This window comes from Pongo abelii, chromosome X (genome assembly GCF_028885655.2).
Source record: "Pongo abelii isolate AG06213 chromosome X, NHGRI_mPonAbe1-v2.0_pri, whole genome shotgun sequence".
NCBI classification, from domain to species: domain Eukaryota; kingdom Metazoa; phylum Chordata; class Mammalia; order Primates; family Hominidae; genus Pongo; species Pongo abelii.
The window spans coordinates 78,888,133-78,915,903 of record NC_072008.2 but is presented as its reverse complement, the minus strand read 5'-3'; the positions used below and the strand labels follow the sequence as shown (position 1 = coordinate 78,915,903).

The 27,771-nt window shown below is 37.8% G+C and overlaps 1 pseudogene; it reads right to left on the bottom strand.

Moving 5' to 3' along the window:
* LOC100442523 (alanyl-tRNA editing protein Aarsd1-like) overlaps positions 1 to 27,771 on the bottom strand; it is a 139,593-nt pseudogene that overhangs the window by 56,080 nt on the left and 55,742 nt on the right.

Here is a 27,771-nt window from a genome sequence, read left to right as displayed (position 1 = left end):
CATACTGCTTTAGGGAGTAATGATATTTTAGTTATGAATAATTTCCCATTTCATTGTGTCCTATTCAGTTTCCATTATCAATGTTTTCCTTTTTGTTGCGGGAAGTCAGGGACCCCAAATGGAGGGACCTGCTGAAGCCATGGGAGAAGAACATAAATTGTAAAGATTTCATGGGCATTTGTTAGTTCCCCAAATTAATACTTTTATAATTTCTTACACCTGTCTTTACTGCAATCTCTAAATATAAATTGTGAAGATTTCATGGACATTTATCACTTCCCCAATCAATACTCTTATAATTTCCTATGCCTGTCTTTAATCTCTTAATCCCGTCGTCTTCATAAGCTGAGGATGTATGTCGCCTCAGGACCCTGTGATGATTGCGTTAACTGCACACATTGTTTGTAAAGCATGTGTGTTTGAACAATATGAAATCTGGGCACCTTGAAAAAAAGAACAGGATAACAGCGATGTTCGGGGAACAAGGGAGATAACCATTAGGTTTGACTGCCTGGGAGCCGGGCGGGACAGAGTCATATTTCTCTCATTGCCGAAAATGGGTAAGAGAAATATCACTGAATTCTTTCCCCAGTAAGGAATATTAATTAACAGCCCTGGGAAAAGAATGCATTCCCAGGGGGAGGCCTCTAAAATGGCCGCTCTGGGAGTGTCTGCCTTATGCAGTTGTAGATGGGGATGAAACATGCCCTGGTCTCCTGCAGCACCCCCAGGCTTGCTAGGATTAGGAAATTCCAGCCTGGCGAATTCTAGTCAGATGGGTTCTCTGCTCTTGAACTCTGTTTCCTGTTAAGATGTTTATCAATGACAATGCATGCACAGTGGGACATGAAACTTCATCAGCAATTCTAGTTTCGCCCTGGCCTTGTGACCTTGCCCTGCCCATTTGCCTTGTGATATTTTATTGCCTTTGAAGCATGTGATCTCTGTGATCCACACCCTATTTGTACACTCTCTCCCCTTTGAAAATCGCTAATAAAAACTTGCTGGTTTTGTGGCTCAGGGGGCATCGCAGAACCTGCCGACATGTGATGTCTTCCCCGGACACCCAGCTTTAAAATTTCTCTCTTTTGTACTCTTTCCCTTTCTCAGACTGGCCGACACTTAGGAAAAATAGAAAAGAACCTACATTGAAATACTGGGGGCTGGTTCCTCCAATACCTTGTAGGGATGTTTCATGACTTGAAAAGTTTGACTGTTTGATTTTTTTGTAGAGATTCCAAATGAGATTGCTTTCTTGAGTTCTTTTTCAGATTTTTCACTGTTGGCAAATGTAAATGCTACAGATTTCTGTATTCCTCCTTAGAATCCTGCAGCAATATTATTTAACTTCTCTTCATTTGGATGCCCATTATTTCTTTCAGTTGCCTAATAGCTCTGGATAGAATGTTATATGGAATAAAAGTGGTGAAAGTGGGCATCGTATTCTGTTCCAGATATTAGAGGAAGGAATTTCAATTGTTCATTATATTAGCTGTAGACTTGTTATATATGGATTTATGCTTGTTTTTATTTTGGATTTATCTACCCTAACTAGTTCACTTGTTTATAAAAATCACATATGCTTAAATATTATTGGTACATGATAGTTGTATATATGTGTATATATATATAGGACACATGATATTGCAATACAAGTGTGTCATGTGCAACAATCAAAACAAGGTAATGGAGATACACATTACCTCGAGCATTTATCATTTCTCTGTGTTAGGAACAATCAACTTCTACTCCTGTAATTATTTTCAAATATACAATAATTATTTACTATAGCTGTCCTATTGTTCTCCCACAAAACAGATCTTATTCCTACTTTCAAAAGGCATTTTGTACTCCTTAACCATACCCTCCTTATTTCCTTTTCCTAACACATCAACCCATTACTGATAACCATCATTCCACCCTCTAAATCCATAGGTTCTTTGTACCTACCACAAATGAGTGAGAATACACACTCTTTCCATGCCTGGCTTATTTTACTTATTATGTTTTACTGTTCCATACATGTAGTTGCAAGTGACAGGATGTCATTCTTAAGTATGACTAAATATTCATTCTATTGTGTATACATACCACACTTTCTTTATCCATTCATCAACTGATGGACACACAGGGTGATTCTATATACTAGTGATTGTAAATACTGCCATAAACATATCAGTGCAGCTATCTCTTCAATATATTTACATCCCTTCTTTTGGATGTAGCCCATGGAAGAAATGCTGAATAGTATGGTAGTTTTATCAACTAATTGTTTTAGAAAACCGTGAATACTGGCTGGGCATGGTGGCTCACACCTGTAATCCCGGCACTTTGGGAGGCTGAGGCGGGTGGATCACCTGAGGTCAGGAGTTGGAGACCAGCCTGGCCAACATGGTGAAACTCTGCCTCTACTAAAAATACAAAAATTAGCTAGGTGTGGTGGCATATGCCTGTAATCCCAGCTACTTGGGAGGCTGGGGCAGGAAAATTGCTTGGATCTGGAAGGCAAAAGCTGTAGTGAACCGAGATCATGCCACTGCACTCCAGCCTGGAATACAGAGTAAGACTCCCCCAACAGTGTTATCAGAGATCCCTTTTGCCTTCTTGCTTGACAGCATTATTTGTCCTTTTGATAATAGCTATTTTAATTGCAGTGAGAGAATCTCACATTGTGGTTTTGACTTGGGTTTTTTTTTTTTTTTCAGTTACTTCTTGGTCATGTTTGTATATTCTTTGGAGAAATGGCTACTCTATTTGCCCATTTACAAAATCATATCATTCCTTTCCTTCTGATGATTTGACATTGCTGCCACATATTTTCAAAATAGTTCAACAACCATGTTGGTGCAAAGGACATAATTTCATTCTTTTTTGTGACGTTGTAGTGTACCGTGGTGTATATGTATGTTTTCTTCATATGGTCAGCCATCAGTGGGTGTTAAGCTTCACTTCATATCTTCACTATTATGAAGAGTGCTCCAATTGACATGCACATTCATGTGTCTTTATGGTCCTAAAATCTATACTCCTTTTGGTATAAAACCAATAATGGGATTCCTGCATCAAATGGTATTTCTGTTTGATGTTCTTGTTCTTGTTATTGGCAAAATCACCAAGCTGCTATCCACAACGGATGAAATAATTTACAATTCAACGAGCAATCCATAAGCATTCCCTTTTATCTGTAGATTTGACAACATACTATTTTTGGCTTTTTAGTAATAGCCATTCTGGTTGGTGTAAGACAGAATTGCATTGTGGTTTTAATTAGCATTTCTCTATGGATTAGTGATGTTGAGCATTTTGTCATATGACTCCTAGCTGTATGCATGTCTTCCTTTGAAAAAATGTCTATGGACTTTTTAATATTTTCAATGTGGTTTTCTCCCCATGAATTTAAGTAGCTTATAAATTCTTGATATTAGAACTTTGTCAGATGCATAATTTGCAGATATTTCTCCCATTCTGTACATTGTGTTCACCATGAATAGATTCTCTTGCTGTGCAGAATTTCTATAGTTTAACTAGGTTCTATTTGTCAATTTTTGTTTTTGCTGTAATTGCATTTAGAGTCTTCATCATTCAGAACCTATGTTCAGCATGGTATTTCCTAAGTTATATTTTAGCATTTTTATGGCATTATATTTTACATTTAAGCCCTTAATCTATATTGAGTCATTATATGTAATGTAAGGAAGGGGTCCAGTGTCAACCTTGAATATATAACTAGTCAGTTATGCCAGCACCATTTATTGAACATGAAGTCCTGTCTTCATTGTTTGTTTTGTCAACTTTGTTGAGAAGCAGATGGCTGTTGGTGTACAGCTTTGTGTTCTATATTTTGCTCCATTGGCCTCAATGTCTATTTTTATACCAGTACCATGCTGTTATGGTTACTGTAATCTTGTAGAATACTTTCAAATTCAGGTAATGTTATGCTTCCAAGTTTGTTTTTTGTCTAGAATTGCCTTGGCTATTAGGACTTTTTCACTCCATATGAATTTTTAAAGGTTTTATTAATTCTGAAAAGAATGTCATTGGTAGTTTGAATAGCAATTAATGTATAAATTGCTTTGGGGATTATGGCCATTTTAACAATGTCATTTCTTCCTATTTGTGTCATATGATGTCCTTCAGTAGTGTTTTGTAATTCTCCTTATAGTGATCTTTCACCTTCCTGGTTAAATGTATTCCTGGGTGGTTTATGCTTTTTGTGGCTATTGTGAATGGGTTTGCATTCCTGATTCAATTCTGAGCTTTGATGTTGGTGTTGTAGAGAAATGCTAAGTTACAGACTGACTTTTTATACTGAAACTTTGTTGAAGTTTTGTATCTAATCTAGGAGCTTTGGGGCTTTGAGGTTTTCTATGTATAAAATCATGTTGTCTGCAGAGATAGTTTTACTTCTTTTCCTATTTGGATGCCTTTTCTATTAACTGATTGCTCTAGGTAGAACTTCCACTAGTATGTTGAATAGGTGTGGTGACACTGAGCATCCTTGACTTGCTCTGGTCATAAAAGGAATGCTTCCAACTTTTGCCAATTGATTATGAAGTTGGCTGTGAGTTTGTAACAGATGGGTCATTATTTTGAGATATGTTTCTTCAATGCCTAATTTGATGAGGGTTCATAACATGAAGTAATGTTAAATAAATAGTTTCTGCATCTATAGAGATGATCATGGTTTTAGCTCTGCTTATGTGATAAATCACATTTTTTTCCTAAGTTCTGTATGTTGTACCAACCTTGCATCACACAAATATAGCCTCCTTAATCATGGGGAATTTGCTTTCTGATATGCAACTGGATTAGGTTTGCTGGTATTTTCTTGAGAATTTTTCCTTTTAAGTTCATCAAGGATATTCGTCTCAAGTTTGTGTTGTGTCTCTGCCAAGTTTTGGTATCAGGATCATGCTGGCTTCATAAAATGATTAAGGCAGGAGTCCTTCCTCCTTGATATTTTGGAATACCTTAAGTAGGAATTTCACCAGCTCTTTCTTACATATCTGGTTGTATTCAGCCATAAATCCATCAGGTCCAGGTACGGTTGGTAGGGTTTTTATTACTGATTCAATTTCAAAACTGGTTAGTTATTTCTTGTCTGCTGCTAGCTTTGGAATTAGTTTACTCGTTTTCTAATTCCTCTGTTTGTTATATTAGCTTGTTAAATTGAGATATTGAACTTGTCCATTTCTGCTTTAACTTCATTATTTATACCAACATAATTAAGGATCAAGTTGCTTAATTTCCATGTAATTGTATAGTGTTGAGTAATCTTCTTTGTGTTGATTTCTATTCTTATTGTGCTCTGGCCCAAAGATCTGCTTAGTATGATTTTGCTGTTATTTGAATTTGGTGAGGATTGCTTTATGACCCACTGTGTAGTCAACTACAGAGTATGTGCCGTGTGCAGATAAGAATGTGTACTTGGTGGTTTTGGGTGGACATTAATATGGATGTCTGATAGGTCCATTTGGTCAAGTGTCAAGTACAGGACTAAAATATCTGTTAGCGTTCAGCCTCAGTGATCTAATAGTGTCAATGGGGTGGTGAAGTTTCCCACTCTTATTGTCTGCTTATCTAAGTCTCTTCATAGGTATGTAGGAACTTCTTTTATGAATGTGCATGATCCTGTGCTCAGTGCATATATAGTTAGCTCTTGTTGAGTTGAACCCTTTACGATATCTTTCTCTGTCCTTATTGATAATTGCTGTTTTAAAGTCTATTTTCTGTGAAGTTAGAATAGCAATCTGTCCCTCCTCCTTTTTTCTGTTTGCTTGGTAGAATTTTCTCCATCCCTTTACCTTGAGTCAATGGGTGCCATTACTTCTGAAATGGGTTTCAGGAAGACAGCATACAGTTTGGTCTTTTTTATCCAACTTGCCTCTTTTTATCATTTATTAGGACAGTAGTCTATTTAATTTCAAACTTAACACTGATATGTGTATATTTGATTCTGTATTACTATTAGCTGGTTGCTGGTTAATTGTGCATTTGGTTTATAGTGTCAGTGGTCTGTGTACTTAAATGTGTTTTTTTGGTGGCCAATAATGGTCATTCCTTTCCATATTGAGTACTCAGTTAAGGACCTCTGGTAAGGCAGGTCTGGTGGTAACGAAATGCCTTGGCACTCCTTTGCCTGTGAAGGATCTTATTTCTCCTTCACCTATAAAGCTTAATTTGGCTGAATATGAAATTACTGGCTGGAATCACTTCATATTAAAAACGCCGAATATAGGTATTCATATCTTCTAGCTTCTAGGGATTCTGCTGAAAGGTATGCTGTTAGCCTGATGGGCTTCCCTTTGTAATTTACCTGGCCCTTCTCTACAGTTGTTTTGGACATTTTCTTTCATTTCAATCTGATAACTGTCTGGGGGACAGTATTTTGCAGTATTCTCAGAATTTTCTGAATTTGAATTTTGGCCTCTCTAGCAAGGTTGCGGAAAAACTGATGGACAATAAACTAAAAAGTTGCTTGCTTTCTTTGCCTCTTTCAGGAATGTCAGTGACTCATAGGTTTGAATGCCATATTTCATAGAGATTTTGTTTAGTTTTTAAATTTTTTAAAATATTTGTCTGACAGCTAATTCAAGTAAATAGTCTTAGAGCTCTGAGATTCTCCTTAGCTTCATCTATTCTGTTACTACTCCCAATTACATTATATAATTATGTAGTGTGCTTTTCAGCTCTATCAGATTTTAAAATGGCCATTTCAGTTTTCAACATCTATATTGTTTTATTGTGTTCCTTAAATTCCTTAGACTAGGTTTCAACTTTCTCCTGAATCTCAATGATCTTCACTCATACCCATATGCTTTACCCTATGTCATTTAACCCATCTCAGCCTGGTTAAGAACGTCTCCCAGAAAGCTAGCGTGGCCCTTTGGAAGTTAGAAGACACTATGGCTTTTCCAACTGCCAGAGTTCTTGCAGTACTTCTTTATCATGTATGTGGACTAATATTCTTTCAATCTTTGAAGATGCTGTGCTTTGTATGACGTTTTTCTTTAATCTTCTTCAATGCCCTTGGGTTTTGATTGAGGTGTAAAGTGGGTTCAGTTGACTGGCTTTATTTCTGGAAGATTTTAGGGGGCCAAGGCTCACCTCAGGATTCCTGGGCTGCATGCTCTAACTCTGGGGAAGCAGGGTCAAGAAAGGAGGCTGTGTTCTCTGGTCCCTCAAGGTTAGAAACATGCCGAACTGGAGGGGCTGATGTTTTCCTGTTACACTGCCCACAGTATTCAAATAGGGGGTGGCAGCCATAGTATTTCATTGGGTTGGTGGCAGTGGGATCCAGGCTCACTTGCTCGTGCCAATGGCCTCAACAGCATGGAAGTGTGTACATGTGTCAGATGGGGAGGGACACTGGAAGAGGAGCGTTTAACATCGTCCATGCTAGAACTCATGCCACTGGCTGCAAATATGAGGCCCTGGAGGAGGCTAGTTGCTGCCACCCATGTGCACATTTGCACTTGGGGCAGAATGGTAGGTGTGGAGTTGCTGGTGCCCATTCGCACTAGTAACAACAAACAAGGGGCGAGGTTACCGTTGTTCATGCACACGATTGCACGAGTGATGGCCCAGCAGGAGCGGGATTACAAACACCTATAAATACATTTGTGCTGGCAGCACTCAACCTGTGGAGCCTGGTCTATTGGAGCTCTCTGATAGGCCAAGTTTAGTTTCAATACATGGATTTCTGGTTTGTAGATGTTACATTGGTTTATGTATATGTATGCAAGTCACATTCACTTTTGGTTAGTGTTACATTGTCATATAATTTTAAGTCAGGTAATGTGATGACTCCAGCTTTGTTCTTTTGGCTCAGGATTACTGTGTCTATTCTGTCTTTTCCTATTTCTGTGAAAAAATAACACTGGCATTTTGAAACTATAGATTGCTATATGTAGTATGGGTTTTTAACAATATAACTTCTCCGACTAAATGAACATGCAGTATCTTTTCATTTACTAGTGTCCTCTTCAATTTCTATCAATGACTCATAGTTTTCCTTGTAGATACATTTTACTTGATTGGTTAAGTTTCTTCCTATATATTTTATTTGTATCTATTGGGATATTTATAATTCTCTCTGTCTAATATGAATGCCCTTATTTGTTTCTCTTTTATACTTGCTCTAACTAGAACTCCCAGTAACATGGTGAACTAAAGTGCTGAACATGGGCATTTTTAACGTCTTCCAAATCTAGCAGTATGCTTGTCAGTTTTCCTTGCTCACAAGGACAGTGTAAGTTCAACTGCCAGTCTGTTGAGATATCTTAACTCTATACCCAATTTTGAGATAATTTTTAATAAAATATTAAATTTATAAAATACTTTTTGGACATCCATTACAACATTATGGTTGCTGACTTTGTTATATGACATAAAACTAATTGATTTGCATAGCTTGAACAATCCATGCATTCCTAAGATTAATCCACCTTGATAAGTATGAATTATATTTTTAGTGTGTTCTTGAATACAGTTTACTAGCATTTTCTTCTGGATTGTTCCATCTCTGTGAATCAGACATATTTGCCTTCTGGGGTTTATTGTTGTTTGGGGGTTTTTAGACCTTTTCCTTTAGTTATCGGGGAAACACTGGCCTTGTAGAATGAAACTGAAAGTGTTTGCTCCTTTTCCATTCTTTCAAATTTTGCTTAGTTGGTCCTCTCTTCCATTCTTCTTTCCTCCCTGTATTCCATTAAGTAATTTTTTTCTGATAGTATATTTTAATTCCTTGCTTTTATTTTCTGAGGTTTTTGCATGGTTGTTGTCATGCGGGTTGCAAAAAACATCATACAACCAATAATTTTAAGTTAATGACAAGGTATCTGTAGTCACAAGAAATGACAAGCAAAGAGAAAACCAAAGAACTCCACACTTAATCTCCACCCTACATGCTATGATCTTATCTTTGTTATGTTTATCTATCTCTAATATTTTTGTAGTTAGAATTTTAATAGAATTACCTTTTGGTCTTCCTACTAAAAATATGTGTTTACACACCACAATCACAGTATTATTCTATATTCGTGTACCTCCTTTTTCTATGAGTTTTAAGCATTCAGATGTTTTCTTTTTGCTCATTAATGTCCTTTCAGACTGAATTACTCTTTCCAGCATTTCATGTAAGACAGGTCTGATGTTGACAAAAATTCCTCAGCTGTTGTGTGTCTGGTGAAGTATTTATTTTTCAGGTTTGAAGAATATTTTGCTGAATTTGATATTCTGATTTGGCAGGTTATTTCCTTCAGCACTAAATATGTCATCATACTCCCTCCTAGCCTGTAAACTCTTCACTACCGGATGTATCAGAGCTCATTTATACATTATTTGCTTCTGTTTTCTTGCAGCTTTTAGGACCATTTAAATTTTTCTCTACCTCTGAACATTTGATTGTTACATTCCTTGACAAAGCCTTATTTTGGTTGAATCTGCTTGTTTTTGTTTTTTACTGTCTTCTACCTGGGTAATCACATCTGGATATACACATACATAGCTCACTGCAACCTCTGCCTCCCTGGTTCAAGCAATTTTCGTGCCTCAGCCTCCCAAGTAGCTGGGACTACAGGCGTGAGCCACCACGCCCAGCTAACTTTTGTATTTTTAGTAGAGATGGGGTTTCACCATGTTGGGCAGGCTCGTCTGGAACTCCCAACCTCAGGTGATCCACCCACCTCGGCCACCCAAAGTGCTGGGATTACAGGCGTGAGCCACCATGCCTGGCCTACTTCTCTAAACTTTCAACTCCAAACTCTCCCTCTTTAAGAATGGTAACTGAGGTTTGTGCTTTCAAGATTATTTTCTTCACCTTGTAGGCATGCTTTATACTTTTTTGTTCTTTTTGCTTCTTTCTGCACTCACTGTGCATTTTCATATAGCCTGTCTTTAATAATACTGATTCTTGTTCTGCTGGATCAGTGCTGCTGTTGAGACCTTCTGGTGCATTTGTCCATTCAGTCATTATTTCTCAGTTCCAGTATTTCAGTTTGGTTATCTATTGTTTCAGTATTTGTTACATTTCTTTAATAAATTACTTAATTGCTTTCCTGCATTATCATGGTGTTTGCTATTTTCCCAAAACGTTTCTCCTGAATTCTTACCCTGACATCACACACATCACCATCTCATTAGGGTCGGTCAGTGGCTATTTCCTTTGTATATTTGAGATCATAGTTGCAAGCTATTTTGAGTTTCCTGTATGAAAGGCAGCGTAACTACATCGCTCCAAAACTAGATCCCATAGTCCTTTTGGAGATGTCATGTCTCCTGGATGGTCTTATGCTTGTGGAAGTTCTCCAGTGTCCAGGCATTTAAGAGTTAGGTATTTATTCCAATCTTTGTAGTCTGCTACTTCGTAGCTGCCCTTCTTCACAGGGCGTCCCAAAAATTAAATTTGATTGTGTTGTTTTATCTAAGAATGTGGACACTGCAACCATTTCATCACTAGAGGGCGCCCTAGGACCAGGAACACAGTCAGGCTTAAAGCCTCCCACATACAGCACTGGTGGACTTGGGGAATACAAGGGTAGAACTGCCTGGGTTACTAGGCAAATTATCCCACTGTCTTCTATTTCTTTCCCCTTGGAATAAGCCTCTGTGTACTCAGTTGACAAGAGTTGAGGAAGGGTTACTAAAGTCCCCTACTATTACTGTATTGCAGTTTCTCTCGCTTTAGGTCGCTTACAGTTTGCTTTATATATTTTGGTGTTCTGCTGCAGGATGCATACATATTTATGATTTTTATACCCTCTTCCTGAATTGACCCTTCATAAGTATTTACTACATAATACTTTTTTGTCTCTATTCACACCTTTTCACTTAATAAATATTAGTGAAAATTTTCTGTTATCTGATACAAATACAGCTGCTATTTATTGGTTTCCATTTGAAACCTTTTTGCATCCCTTCACTTTTAGTCAATGTGTATATGTTATGTAAGTTAATTTTTTACATGCAGCATATAGTTGGGACTGATTATTATTATTTTGAGACAGAATTTCGCTCGTTGCCCAGGCTGAAGTGCAACGGCGTGATCTTGGCTCACTGCAACCTCTGCCTCCGGGGTTCAAGCGGTTCTCCTATCTCAGCCTCCCGAGTAGCTGAGATTACATGCACATGCCACCAAGCCCAGCTAATTTTTTTGTATTTTTAGTAGAGACGTGGTTTCATCATATTGGTCAGGCTAGTCTCCTGACCTCAGGTTATCCGCCTGCCTCGGCCTCCCAAAGTGCTGGGATTACAGGCGTAAGACACCGCGCCCAGCCGATTTTTTAAAATATCCATTGAGCCACTCTCTGTTCTTTTTAGGGGGATCCTAGATAATACCTATCAATATTATTATTGATAGGTAAGAAATCACTATTGACATTTTGATTGGTACTTTTTTGTCGTTTTCCAAATTCTTTCTTTCTTCCTTCTCCCATTTAGTGGTTAAGTGTCTTTGGTAGTATCTCATAGATAAAGGTATTTTTAAACCGATAATAATTTTCATCATAAGGAATATAAACAGCCAATCAATTTTATGCTTTAATTCAATTCCCCCACATTTTGACTTTCTCATGTCTATTTTTATATTGGCTATATTTTATGATGCTGCTATAGTTACTTTTCACAGACTTGCATCTTACTCCTCGTATTACGGATATAAGAGGCTTACACGAAACAAGCCTATTAATTTATTCTGAATTTGCCTATGTATTTGCATTGGCCACTGAGTTTTGTAACGTCAAACTTTTTCTCTTTGGACGTTAGCATAATTTTCTTCAGGATAAAGAACTTAGCATTTCTTGAATGACGAGTCTAGTGATGAATTCTCACCATGTTTTCTTTTCTTTCTGTAAACGATGTTATCTCTCAATCTTTCAAGGAAATCTTTTGTGGGTACAGTGTTGTTGGTTAACTTTTTTCCTTTAGCACTTTATGTCACTTCACTCCCTCCTGATATGTACAATTTCTGATCAGAAGTCTGTTAAGAAACAAATTGGAAGTATATGTTATTTGCTTTTCTCTTGCTGTTTTCAGTGTCCTTTCTCTTTGTAGTATGTTTTTGAGATTGTATACATATATACACTTTGGGGTATTCTTATTTAAACTGAATCTATTTGGTCTTTAACATTGTTGTACCTGAATAGTTGTACTTTCCTCTACATTTGGAATGTATTCTGTTATTTCATTGAATAAGCTTTACTGCCCTTGCTATTCCAAAACTACTATTTGTAATGATTATTTAATTTGCTGTTTGGATGTTATTCTCTATATCCTGTAGGTAGTCTCTAGGCCTTTTCTATTTCTCTAATCTCTACAGATTCTCCAATACCCTATCATCTTTAAGATCACTATTTTTCTTATGCTTGATCCATTCTGCTAATGACATCCTCTAATAATTATTTCAGTTGAAACAATTATTTCTCATTTGCAATATTTGTTTGGTGTATTATTTCAATCTCTTCAAGTTTCTAATACATTCTTGGATTTCTTTTCTGCATTATCTTGGGTTCTGCTACATTTCCTTAAAATTGCATTTATGAATTCTCGATTCTAGAGTTCAAACATTACCATCTCATTAGGGTTGGCAACTGGCTCCATGCTTTCTTTGTTCAGGGTAGTCATGGTTACTGGCTTGCTGCTGTTTCTTGTAGACGTATGCCTATAGCTTCACATTGAACAATTACATATTTATTCCAGTCTCAGCTGTCTAGCTTCTTTTAGTCTTCCTAGAGTATATTTTCTTAGATATTATTTGTAGTTACTTGTCAAGACTACTTAATCTGTGAGTGCTGCCTGTTTTAGATTTGACTCAGCTCTCACAAACATTTGGAGCATTGCCCATCCCATATAGGGGTCCCAAAGTCAACCCTCTGGTTCTGCAGGAAGGTGGGATAGGCATTTGTGCAAAGAACTATGAACCTGCCTACTATATTATAGTGCTGCTGAACAGCCACTCTGACTTGGCATCTATGTTGTCTGACGTAAAAAAAATTATTTTTCAGGCTGGAGTTGTGAATCTCAACTGGCCCAATTGTCTTTCACTGCCATCATGGGATTTTCTTTCTACAAGCACACACAATATTTCCCATGTGTTAAGCTATTAATAGCTTTTCAACAAGAGAAGCCAAGATGGTGAAGAAGCTGTCTGTGTGCCAAAATCTCACATTTATCCCATGTTGAACTGGTGAATGTCAATAAAATTTTCCACACATGATGGCAGGCACATAGGAGTCTCATAAATACAGAAGAAGCCTTTTATCATCTGCTCCAAGTTTTTCACTTCTCTGTAGTCTCAGGAAATGTCTCAGCCTCAGATTTCAGTTCTGGGATATAACTTGTGATAATATTGGTGCTGGATATATTACTGAGGTTCTATGGGGGTGAGTAAAACCAGAGTGTTTTTACTCTGAGATTTTGGTGACCCATTATGTTCTTGATGTCACACCTTACATACATTTATATCACATATGGCTAAACAAATTGTTGTAATTATTAATAGTTTTGTAGATGGACATCATGGCAGGTGCCCATAATACCATCTAATCAGAAGGCTGAGGAGGGAAAATTGCTTGAGCCCAGAAGTTTCAGACCAGCCTGAGCAACATAGCAACAGCCATCTCATTTAAAAAGTTTTGTGTATTAACCTTAACAATAAAGATATACATTATTTGTACACCACCATTACAGTATATCATTACTGTGAATTTGAGTTACTTACCTTTTACCAGTCAGTTTTATACATTCATGTTTTTGTTATGCATGAGCTGCTTCTATCAATTTGAAGAATTCCCTATAACATTTCACTCGTTTTAATGAATAATGAGAAAAAAGGTTAAGTCTTCAGTATCTGTGGATCCGTTAATATTTTCAGTTTATTTTCCAGATATATTAAAATTCTGTATAGTTCCATCCAAATATTGGAATTTAGGAATCATCCCAGATAATTTTCCCTGTCCTTTATTTCTCTGTTCCACCCTTCCTTTGGTAAGTGTTCACGTTATTTATCATTTTTCTTTCTCTTGCTTATAAGCTGTTACTCTCCTGTATTAAAACCATTCTTCTAGGTGCTTTACATATTTACATATTATGTTAACATAAAGACTCACGCTCTCCCTCTCCCTCTCCCCCCCTTCTTTCTTCGGTCTCCCTCTCCTTCTTTCTTCAGTCTCCCTCTATTTCTTTCTTCGGTCTCCCTCTGTGGCCGAGGCTGGACTGTACTGCCGTGATCTCAGCTTGCTGCAACCTCCCTGCCTCAGGCTCCTGTGATTCTCCTGCCTCGGCCTGCCAAGTGCCTGGGATTGCAGGCGCGCACCGCCGCGCCAGACTGGTTTTTGTATTTTTGGTGGAAACGGGGTTTCGCCATGTTGACCGGGCTGGTCTCCAGCTCCTGGCCTCGAGTGATCTGCCCGCCTCGGCCTCCCGAGGTGCTGGGATTGCAGACGGAGGCTCGCTCACTCAATGCTCAATGCTGCCCAGGCTGGAGTGCAGTGGCGTGCTCTCGGCTCGTTACAACCTCCACCTCCCAGCCGCCTGCCTTGGCCTCCCAAAGTGCTAAGATTACAGCCTCTGCCCGGCCGCCACCCCGTCTAGGAAGTGAGGAGCGTCTCCGCCTGGCCGCCCATCGTCTGGGATGTGAGGAGCGCCTCTGCCCAGCCGCCCCGTCTGGGATGTGAGGAGCGCCTAGGCCCAGCCACCCCGTCTGGGAAGTGAGGAGCGCCTCTGCCTGGCCACCCCATCTGGGAGGTGAGGAGCGCCTCTGACCGGCCACCACCCCGTCTGGGAGGAAGTGAGGAGCGCCTCTGCCCGGCTGCCGCGTCTGGAAAGTGAGGAGTGCCTCTACCTGGCCGCCCCGTCTGGGAAGTGGGGAGCGCCTCTGCCCGGCCGCCCATCGTCTGGGATGTGAGGAAGCACCCATCGTCTGGGATGTGAGGAGCGCCTCTGCCCGGCCGCCCCATCTGGGAGGTGTACCCAACAGCTCCGAAGAGACAGCGACCATCGAGAACAGGCCACGATGACGATGGCTGTTTTGTTGAGAAGAAAAGGGGGAAATTTGGGGAAAAGAAAGAGAGATCAGATTGTTACTGTGTCTGTGTAGAAAGAAGTAGGCATAGGAGACTCCATTTTGTTCTGTACTAGGAGAAATTCTTCTGCCTTGGGATGCTGTTGATCTATGGCCTTGCCCCCAGTCCCGTGCTCTCTGAAACATGTGCTGTGTCAACTCAGGGTTAAATGGATTAAGGGCGGTGGAAGATGTGCTTTGTTAAACAGATGCTTGAAGGCAGCATGCTCCTTAAGAGTCATCACCACTCCCTAATCTCAAGTAACCAGGGACACAAACACTGCAGAAGGCCGCAGGGACCTCTGCCTAGGAAAACCAGAGACCTTTGTTCATATGTGTTTATCTGCTGACCTTCTCGCCACTATTATCCTATGACCCTGCCACATCCCCCTCCCTCCAAGAAACACCCAAGAATGATCAATAAATACTTTAAAAAAAATAAAAAATAAATAAATAAAAATAAAAACACAAACATAAAAATTTTGAACTTCCTAAAAAAAATAAATAAAAAAAAATAAAGACTCACAAAATGCTGCAAATACAGTACCGTTTACACATACCACTCACTCAATTTTCCCCAGTGGTGATATTTTCCATTAACATTGTACAGTATCACAACCAGCACATTGTCATTGGTGAAATGTGCACATTTACATGACATTTTATCACATGTATACATTTTTGTAACCACTGCATGAATCAGAATGCAGAACTCATCCATCATTAAAAACGTATCCCTTCCACTAGTCTTATAATCACATATGACCCTAACTTCTACCATCCCTAACAGATGAATACAAACAATGTTCTCCAAACTATTTAACTTCATCACATTAAGATACATAAAGATAAGCATTATGTTACAACTTGAAATGGGTTTTTCCTTCAGAATTGAGAATCATCAAAGGCTTATTTGTATAGTAGTAGTTTATTCCTTTTAATTTTTGAGTTGTATTACACAATACGGAAATAACAGACTTATTTAACTGTTTTTACCTGGTGAATAACATGTGAGTTGTTTCCATGTTCTGACTATTACAAATAAAATTTCTGTGAACAGTCAAGTGCAGGTTTGGTCTACACATAAATTTGCATTTCTATGAAATAGCCCATGACAGCAATTGCTAAGCCTAACTGTATGTGTGTGTTTAGCTTTAAAAGAAATCGCCAAATTATTTTCCAATGTGGTACAGTTTTATATTCCCATCAGCAATAAAGATTCAATTTTTTCTGCATGCTTCTCAGCCTTTGGAATAATTATGTTTTAACTATTTCAGCTACTGAAATAAATCTGCTGTAGGCCGGGTGTGGTGGCTCATACCTCTAATTCCAGCACTTTGGGAGGCTGAGGCAGGTAGATCACCTGCGGTCAGGAGTTCGAGACCAGCTTGGCCAACATGGAGAAACCCTGTCTCTACTAAAAATACAAAAAGAAAAAAAAAATTAGCCGGGCGTGGTTGCGGGCGCCTGTAATCCCAGCTACTTGGGAAGCTGAGGCAGGAGAATCGCTGAAACCCTGGAGGTGGAGGTTGCAGTGAGCTGAGATCGTGCCACTGCACTCCAGACTCGGCGACAGAGGCAGACTCCGCCTCAAAGAAAAACAAATCTTCTGTAATATCTCATCATAGTATTAATTTCCATCATGTCCTTATTGACATTTCCCTGTCTTCAGGAGAATGTTCTTTCATGACTTTTGCCCATTTTCTAATTTAAAGCTTTGGATTTTTAATACTATCTTTTGAGAATTATGTAAATATTCTAGCCATAAGTCCAATGTTGGATATGAGATTTGAAAACAAAGGGCCAGGCACAGTGGCTTACACCTATAATCCCAGTACTTTGGGAGGCCGAGGCGAGCAGATTACCTGAGGTCGGGAATTCGAGACCAGCCTGACCAACATGGAGAAACCTCATCTCTATTACAAATAACAAAAAACTTAGGCGGGTGTAGTGGTGCAAGCCTGTAATCCCATCTACTTGGGAGGTTGAGGCAGCAGAATCGCTTGAACCCGGGAGGCAGAGGTTGCGGTGAGCCAAGATCATGCCATTGCACTCCAGCCTGGGAAACAAGAGCGAAACTCTGTCTCAAAAAAAATAAAAAGAAAACATTTTCCATGAATATAGTTTGTATTTTCATACTATTTATGGTTATTATGCAAAGTAGAAGCATTAAACTTTGATGTCCTTCCCTTTTTCAATTTATTTCCATTAATGAACTACCCTTTTGATGCTTTTTTTTTTTTTTTTTTTTTTGAGAGGGAGCCTAGCTCTGTTGCCCAGGCTGGAGTGCAGTGGCCCGATCTTGGCTCACTGCACCCTCCGCCTCCTGGGATCAAGCGATTCTCCTGCCTCAGCCTACAGGGATTGGGATTACAGGCGTGCGCCACCACGCCCGCCTAATTTTTTTGTATTTTTAGTAGAGACGGGGTTTCACCATATTGGCCAGGCTGGTCTCGAACTCCCGACATTGTGATCCGCCCACCTCAGCCTCGCAAAGTGCTGGGATTACAGGTGTGAGCCACCGCACCTGGCGATGCTTAAATCTTCTAATCCACAAATATGAGATGTCTTTCCACATATTTAGATATTACTCAACTCCTCTGACAACTTGTGTTATTCACAGTTCATGCTGAATTTCACTTTATCCCACAGTATTTTGCCTTAATATTGTAAATAAAAATGTTTCAATGATTTCACTTTTGACTTCTTTAATAATATATAGAAATACAACTGATTTTTGGATTGTAATCTTAAATCACAAAAACTTGCTGAGATGATCTTGTTATTGGAATCCAAATTTATTGGCTCCACTGGGGTTGTGTATGTACAAAACCATGTCATCTGCAAAAGGTTTTGCTGCTTCCTATTTAAAAATTTTTATTTCCTTCCATATGCAATGCAATTAATGTCACAGATACTTCCAGTACACTGTTGAACAGAACTGGCAAGAGTGTTTTATCCTGTCCTTGCTCCTCATCTTACAGAGAAAGCATTCTTTAAATAGTAAGTGTAACGTTAGTTTTGACAGTTTTGGGGTTTTGTTTTGTTTTGCTTTGCTTTTTAGAGATAGGGTCTCACTCTGTTGTTCAGTCAGGAGTACAGTGGCATGATCATAGCTCATTGTAAACATGAACCTCAGCTTCCCAAGTAGCTAGGCCTACAGGCATGTGTCATCACATCTGGATTTTTTTTTTTTTTTTTTTTTTTTTTTTTTAAAGATACAGAGTATCCTTATATTGCCTAGGCTGATCTCAGACTTCTGGCCTCAAGTAATCCTGCTTTGGCTTCCCCAAGTGCTGGGATTACAGCCACGGTACCAGGTTCTAGTTGTGAATTCTTAAAATATGCCCTTTACTAGGTCGTGGTTTACTTCTTAGTTTACCAAATACTTTTTCCATCTTCTATTTTTTTTTCTCTCTTGTTTTTTTAAACATAGTCTTGCTGTGTCAGCCAGGCTAGAGTGCAGTGGCACAATCTCCGCTCACTGCAACCTCCACCTCCTGGGTTCAAGTGATTCTACTGCCTCAGCCTCCCGAGTAGCTGGGATTACAGGCAGCTGCCACCATGCACAGGTAATTTTTATATTTTTAGTAGAGATGGGGTTTCACCATGTTGGCCAGGCTGGGCTCAAACTCCTGACCTCAAGTGATCCGCCCACCTCAGCCTCCCAAAGTGCTAGGATTACAGGCATGAGTCACTGTGCCCAGCCCATGGCTATTACCAAGTCAAAAACAAACAAACAAAAAACAGATTCTGGTGAGGTTACAGAGAAAAAGGAATGCATATACACTGTTGGTAGAAGTATTAGGATTACAGGCATGAGCCTCCACTCCCAGCTGTCCACAATCTATTGAGATGACCATGTTGTTTTCTTCCTTCAGTCTGTTGCACTAATCATTTCCAGCTGATGAAATAACATTGCATTCCAGGGATAGACTGTACTGGGTACTGGTGTACATTCCTATTTATATGTTACTGTATTTGGTTTGCCAAAATTTACTAGGAAATTTCGCAGATGCACTCATAAGCGATATTATCACAGTTTTCCCTGTGTATGATGTTTCACTTTGGTATCTAGATAACAACAGCATCATAGAACCAGTAAAAAATATTACATGCTCTTCCAAGTTTTTAAAATATTTTCATCAAATTGGTAATTTTCATGTGTTTGGTATAATATACAAAAGAATCCATTTGAACTGGGGATTTACATGTGTGTCAGGGGCAGGGGTGAGAGTTTTTAAATTACCAATTTATTGTCTTCATTTGTTCTTGAATGAGTTGTGGTAGTCAGTGTCTTTCTAGGAATTTGCCTACTTCCACAAAGATATTGTTAAAATATTAATCCTTTGTATGGAATAAGGTCATTAGGAACATCACTTTTTACATTTCTCATTTTAGTAAAGCTGTATTTTATAAATAAGTCAACGAAGTGCTGTTTCTCAATTATTTTTAATTCTCTATTTCCACACTAAACTTTATGTCCTTTCTGCTTTGATTGTAATTTGTTCTTTTTTTACTGTATTTTCTAAAGTTGGAAAGTTAGGTTAGTAATTTGAAGTACTTCTCATTTCATTACAATGTTCATAGCTATTAATTTCACTGTTAAGCATTGCTTTCACACATCTCACAGAATTTGATATGTTGTTTCTGTATTTTCATTCACCTCAAAGTATTTTCTGATTTCCTTATAAATTCTCCTTTGACTTGTTGGTTATGTAACTTTTTTTTTTTTTTTTTTTTTTGACAGTCTTTGTCACCCAGGCTGCAGTGCAGTGGTGTGATTTCGGCTTACTGTCACCTCTGCCTCCTAGGCTCAAGTGATTCTAGTGCCTCAGCCACCCGAGTAGCTGGGACTACAGGCGCACACCAGCTCGCCTGGCTAATTTTCTGTATTTTTAGTAAAGACAGGGTTTCACCATGTTGGCCAGGCTGGTCTCAAACTCCTGACTTCAAGTGATCCACCCTCCTTGGCCTCCCAAAGTGCTGGGATTACAGGTGTGAGCCACCACACTCAGCATAACTTTTTAAATTTGCACAAATATGTATAGTTCCTATCTCTGTGTTATTTCTAATTTCATTAAACTTTAGTCATAGAACATATTTTGTATAATTTCAATATTTTTAACCTTCATTTGGTTTGTTTTGTATGATGTTAGTGAAGACATTCCAGTTTTTTTGTGGTTGCTACTTGGATATTTCTATTTCCATCCTATTTCTTTCAACACTTTTGTATTTTATAAGCTGCGTACAACAGACACCTTATAGTTTGATTGTTTTTTAAATATCCACTTGGTCAATCAGACTGGTTTGGATGGCTTGATCCATCAGTATAGCTGGATTTAAATTTTCCATTATACATTTTAAAATTCTACGTCTATCTTCTTTTACAGAATTCCTCCTATACTACTTTTTATAAGTTAATATTTTCTTAAGTAATGTATTATCTTTAATGATTTTTCCCTCTATTATATGAAAATCCTTTTTAGTGGTTGCAGTAGGGCTTTTTTTTTTTATAATTGACAAGTAATAATTGTATATAATTCTAGGGAACAATGTGATTTTTTGTATGTATACATAGTGTAATAACTAAATCAAGCACATTAACATATCCATAACTTCACCTACTTTTGTTGTGACTTTAATATCTACTTATAACAATTTTAAAATATACATTCAGTGACAATGGTCACCATGCTGTGAAATAGATGTCTAAAACTTACTTATTCCTCCTAACAGAAAATAGGTACTCTTTGACCAACATCTTGCCTTTGCCCATCTCTCCAACACCCACATCCTGGAAACCATAACATCCAACTTTCTACTTGTATGAGTTAGCCTTTCTTAGATTCCACATACAAATATAATGTAGTATTTGCCTCTCTGTGCCTGTCTTATAACACTTAGCATAGTATACTACAGATTCATCCGTGTTGTCACAAATGACAATTTTCCTTATTTTCCAAGGATAAAAAATATTCCAATATGTATATACAACACATCTTCTATGTCCATTCATCTGTTATGAAAACTTAAGTCCTTTCCATATATTAGCTTTGTAAATAATTTCAAAATAAGGGAGTGCAAGAGCTCTTCAACATACTGCTTCAATTCCTTTGGATATATACCTAAGTAGAGATTGCTAGATCATATAGTAATTGTACTTTTAGTTTCTTAAGGAACCACCATATAGTTTCCTAAAATGGTTATACTAATTTACATTCCCACTAACAGAATGTTGGGGCTTCCTTTTATCCACATCCTTGCCAGCACCTGTCTTTCATCCTTTTAATAATAGCCATTCTAAAAGGTGTAAGGTAATATCTTGCAGTTTTGATTTGCAACTCACTAATGATTAGAGATGTTGAGCATTTTTTTCATGTATCAATTGGCCACTCATGTCTTCCTCTGAAAAATGTAAGTTGAGGTCCTTTTCCCCCTTTTAAAGACAGTTGTTTTCTTGCTATTGAGCTTGGGTTTCTTAATACATTTTGGATATTAGCCCCCTATCAGATATATGATTTGAAAATGGTTTCTCAAAACCCGTGTCTTCACTCTGTTAACTGTACCCTTTGCAGTGCAGATGCTTTTTAGTTTGATGCAACTCAAGTTGTCTGTTGCGGGAAGTCAGGGACCCCAAACGGAGGGACTGGCTGAAGCCATGGTGGAAGAACGTGGATTGTGAAGATTTCATGGACATTTATTAGTTCCCCAAATTAATACTTTTATAATTTTTTATGCCTGTCTTTACTGCAATCTCTAAACATAAATTGTGAAGATTTCATGGACACTTATCACTTCCCCAATCAATACCCTCGTGATTTCCTATGTCTGTCTTTAATCTCTTAATCCTGTCATCTCGTAAACCGAGGAGGATGTATGTCGCCTCAGGACCCTGTGATAATTGTGTTAACTGCACAAATTGTAGAGCATGTGTGTTTAAACAATATGAAATATGGGTACCTTGAAAAAAGAACAGGATAACAGCAATGTTCAGGGAACAAGAGAGATAACCTTAAACTCTGACCGCCAGTGAGCTGGGCGGAACAGAGCCATATTTCTCTTCTTTCAAAAGCAAATGGGAGAAATATCGCTGAATTCTTTTTTCTCAGCAAGGAACATCCCTGAGAAAGAGACTGTGCCCCTGAGGGTGGGCCTCTAAAATGGCCCCCTTGGGTGTGGCCGTCTTCTATGGTCAAGACTGTAGGGATGAAATAAGCCCCAGTCTCCCATAGCGCTCCCAGGCTTATTAGGACGAGGAAATTCCCACCTAATAAATTTTGGTCAGACCGGTTGCTCTCAAACCCTGTCTCCTGATAAGATGTTATCAATGACAATGGTGCCCAAAACCTCATTAGCAATTTTAATTTCACCCCAGTCCTGTGATCTCACCCTGCCTCCATTTGCCTTGTGGTATTCTATTACCTTCTGAAGCGCATGATCTCTGTGACCCACACCCTATTCGTATACTCCATCCCCTTTGAAAATCCCCAAGAAAAACTTACTGGTTTTACGGCTCAGGGGGCATCACGGAACCTACCGACATGTGATGTCTCCCCCGGATACCCAGCTTTAAAATTTCTCTCTTTTGTACTCTGTCCCTTTATTTCTCAACCCGGCCGACACTTACGGAAAATAGAAAAGAACCTACGTGACTATCGGTGCAGGTTCCCTGATAGTTGTCTGGCTGCTTTTGCTGCCCATACTTTTAAGGATGTATCCAAGAAATCACTGCCCAGAACAACATCATAGAGTTTTTCCCCTATATTTTCTACTAGTAGTTTTACAGTTTCAAAGGCAACACTTCAGGCTTTAATCCATTTTGAGTTGATTTTTCTATATGCTATGAGAAAATGGTCCAATTTCACATATAGATATACAGATATCTCAAAACAATTTATTTATTTATCTATCCTCTCCCCATTCTGTGTGCCACTTTTGTCAAAAATCAATTGGATGAAAATGCATGAGTTATGTCTGGGCTATCCTGTTCCACTGGTCAGTGAATCTGTTTTTATGCTGGTACCACAGTTTTTTGATAATGGATTACAAAATCAGGTAGAGTGATGCCTCCAGCTGTGTCCTTGTTGCTCAAGATTACTTTAATTATTTAATGTCTTTTGTAGTTCCATACAAGTTTTAGAATTTTTTTGTATTTCTGTAAAAAAAATAAAAAATAAACATTGAAATATTGATTACACAGAATCTGTATGTTTCTTTTGGCAGTATGAAAATATAACAATATAAATTTCCCAATCCATGTACAAAGAAAAATTTCTATTTTTGTAATCTTCAATTCGTTTCATCAATGTTTTCACTACAGATCTTTAACCTACTTGGTTAAATTGATTCATAAGTTTGTTTACTTAGTAAATAGTGTAAATGTGATTAGTTTCTTGATTACTTTTTTGGATAGATTGTTGTTAGTGTATAGAAATGCTACAGACTTAATTGTCAATTTTGTACGTAGCACTTTATGGAATTCATTTTATTAGTTCTATAGTTTTTTGTTTTTTTTTTTTAACGGAGTCTTTAAGGTTTTCTAGCTATAAGATAATCAGGAGAGACAAGTTTTTTCTTCTTTTCCTACTTAGATGTCTTTTATTTCTCTTGCCTAAATGCTCTTGCTATGACTTCCAGTACAACACTGAATAGAAGGAAAAAAACTGGCATCCATATCTTGTTCCCGATCTTAGAGAAAAAGCCTTCAACTCTTCAGTGTTAAGATTTCAGCTCTGGGCCGGTCATATAAGGCTTTTAATGTGTTGAGACATCTTCCTTTTATACCTAACTTGTTCAGGTTTTTATCATGCAAAGATGTTAAGTATTGGGCCGGGCACTGTGGCTCACGCCTATAATCCCAGCACTTTGGGAGGTCGAGGAGGGTGGATCACCTGAGGTTAGGGGTTCAAGACCAGCCTAGCCAACATGGTGAAACCCTGTCTCAACTAAAAATACAAGCTACCTAGGCATGGTGGCAGGTGCCTGTAATCCCAGCTGCTCGGGAGGCTGAGGCAGAAGAACCCGGGAGGCAGAGGTTGCAGTGAGCCAAGATAGTGCCACCGCACTCCAACCTGGGTGACAGAGCAAGACTCTGTCTCCAAAAAAAAAAAAAAAAAAAAAAGGTTAAATATTGTCAATTCTTTTTCTGGAAGTATTGAGACATGTAGTTTTTGATGTTTATTTTAATGTGATCTATCAAATTTATTGATTTATGTATGTTTAACCATCCTTAAATGCAAAAGATTATCTCCCCAAGTGAATATGGGAAAATGATCTTTAAAATTTGTTGTTGAATTCAGTTTGCTGGTATTTTGTTGGGGGTTTCTGCATCTATGTTCATCAAGGATATTGGCCTGTAATTTTGTATTCTTTTAGTACGTTCATCTGACTTTGGTATCAGGTCAACGTTGGCCTCATAAAGTGTGATTGGAACTTATTCCCTCCTCTTCAACTTTTTTTATAAAGAGTATGAAAAGGATTGATATTAAAAAAAAAAAAAAAGAAAAGGATTGATATTAACTTTTCTTTAACTCTTTTCCCATTTAGGGAAAAAAAAGGGCGGCTCACTGCCAGGACTTAAATATTTTACATAAACATGCGCTTTGAGGCTGACGCAAATCTGACTGATTTTCAATGTGAAAATAAAATGCAAAAACTGTTCTTGGAGTTATTTCTAAACAGAACATCACAGTCATCTGAATTGTCTATTTCTGAAGAAAATCAATGCATCTTTGGACAATAACTGTTCAAGAATATTAACATCATACACAGGAATACGTTTTCTAGAATTTGACATTTTCAGTGATTGAAAGTTACTATACTTTGTAAATGGAAATACCACTACTAAAGACAGAATGCTATAAATAGAAAGATGTGTTTTGCTTCCAAAGTCAATATACTAGAGCAATACGAAAATAATGAAAGCAAGATATTTCGTAGCAAAGTTATCTCAGGGAAATGCTGCAGCCACAAGGGCCACCAGCGAGTTTGGGGCAAACAGGAAAAGGGTTAAATGTCTGGTAGAATTCAGAAGGGAATCTATAAGTTCCTGGTTTTCTTTTATGAGAAACTTTTAATTATTGATTCAGCCTTCTTACTCACTATTGGACTGTCTTTTTATTTATTTTATTGTTCATTGCTTATTTTTTTGTTTATCAAAATATCCCCTCAGTTTTGTTGGTATTTTCTATTATTTTTCTAGTCTCACTTATTTATACTATAATCTTTGTTATGTTCTTTTAGTTCTCTTAGGTATACCATTAAATTGTTTGAGCTATTTCTTCTTTGTACTTCTAGACATTTATTGCTAAAACTTCCCTTTAGGAACTGCTTTTCTTGCATATTATAAGTTTTGGTATTTTGTGTTTCCATTTTTGTTTTTCTGAAAATAACTTAATTTCTTCCTTGAACCACTGATTGATAATATGTTATTTAATTTCCATGTGCTTGTGAATATTCTAAAATTCCTCCTATAACTGATTTCTAGTTTCATACCATTATGGTCAGAAAAGATATTCAATATTACTTCAATCTTTTAAAATTTCTTAAGACTTCTTTTGTGACCTAACATATGATTTACTCTGGAGAATATTCTGTGTGCACTTTTGAAAAATATGTATTCCACTGCTGTTGAACGGAAGACTGCATAAATGTCTTTTAGGTCCATATGGGCAACTTTGGTTTTCAATTGTGGTTTAAGTCTGATGTCTCCTTATTGATGTTCTGTCTGAATGATCTCACCATTGCTTAAAGAGGTGTGCTGAAGTCCCCTCAATTATTGTATTACATTTTATATTTTCCTTCAAAGCTTTTAATATTGGCTTTATATATTTAGGCGCTGTAATGTTGAGTGCATATACATTTATGACTTTTAGACCCCATGGATGAACAGACCACTTTATCATTACATAATGACCCTGTCTCTGCTTAAAAATTTTTACTTTAATTCTATTTCATTTGATGTAAATATTAAGAGATCTGCCTCTGCTCTCTGTTAGTTTCCATTTACATGGCATATCTGTCCATCCTTTCACTTTCAATTTATATGTATCCTTAAAAATGAACTGTCTTGTAGGCAACATATAGATGGGACTTTTCAAAATCCATTCACCCACTTTATGTACTTTGATTAGAGAATTTAATCTATTTACATTCAAAGCACTTATTGACAGGTAAAGAATTTCTGCTGTCATTTTGCAATTTGTTTTCTGGTTCATTACAAATTCTTTGCTTTTCTCTCCCTCTCTTGCTGTTTTTTTATGTGATTCAATGTTTTCCTTTTTATATTTTGCATATCTACTAAGGGTTTTTTGCAAACGTTGTGGTTACCATGAACCTTACACAAAGTCTCTTACACTTATGAGACTATTTTAAATTAATACAACTAAAATTAGATCAATTACTCAAATGCTATGCTTTTACTTTCAACCCCACATTGTGTTCCTGATGACACAATTTATATCATTTTATAATTTGTATAATTTATTGTTGCTACAAGTTAATTTTTTGTCTTAACTTTTATGATAAATACCTAATTTGTTTTCACACCACCATTATAGTATTAGCATATTCTCAGTTTGACTGTGTACTTTTTTTGTTTTGTTTTGAGATGGAGTCTCGCTCTGTCACCCAGGCTGGAGTGCAGTGGTGCCATCTTGGCTCACTGCAGCCTCCGCCTCCCAGGTTCAAGCGATTCTCCTGCCTCAGCCTCCAGAGTAGCTGGGATTACAGGCGCATACCACCACGCCCGGCTAATTTTTCTATTTTTAGTAAAGATGATGTTGTGCCATGTTGGCCAGGCTGGTCTCGAACTCCTGACCACAGGTGATGTGACTGCCTCGGCCTCCCAAACTGCTAGGATTATAGGCGTGAGCCACCGCACCCAGCCAACTATGTACTTACTTTTATCAGTGAGTTTTATACTCACGTGTTTTCATGTTTCTAATTAGCACACTTTTACTACAGCTTGAAGGACTCCCTTTAGCAATTCTTCCTGTGCAGGTCTAGTGGTGGTAAACTCCCACATCTTTTGTTTGATAACTTTATATTTCTCCTTAATTTTTGAAACACAGGATAGCTGGAGATAGTATTCCTAGATGGCAGTGTTTTCCTTTCAGCTTTTTCTACATATCACGACTGCCTTCTGGCATGAAAGTTTTCTGGTGAAGTCTGCTGACAGTCTTCCATGGATCATTTTGTATGTAAGAAGAGACTATTCCCCTGCTGCTTTGAAGATTGTCTTTTACCTTTATTTAATTACAATATGTTTTGGTGTGAGTCTCCTTGGATTCATCATACCTGATGTTCGAGATTCTTAGATCTAAATTTCTATTTCCTTGCCAGAATTATGAGGTTTTCTGACATCATTTCTTCAAATATGTTTTCTGTCCTTTTCCCTCTATCTTCTCCATCTGGTAACGTATAAATTATTCCCCTTTGAGGATGTCCCAAAAGTCTCAAACTATCTTCAATCTTTTTTCTTTTTTCTCCTCACATTACATGATTTCCAATGGCCTATCTACAAGTTTGATAGTCCTTTCTTCTGCTTCATCAATTCTGCTGTTGGACACATTAAATTTTTGAGTCCAGTTATTGTGTTCTTCAACTTTATACTTTTTGTTATCTTTTATTTCTTTATGAAAATTCTCAGTTTGTTCATGCATTGCTCCCATGACCTCAGTGAGCCTCTTTATGGTTGCTGTTTTTAATTT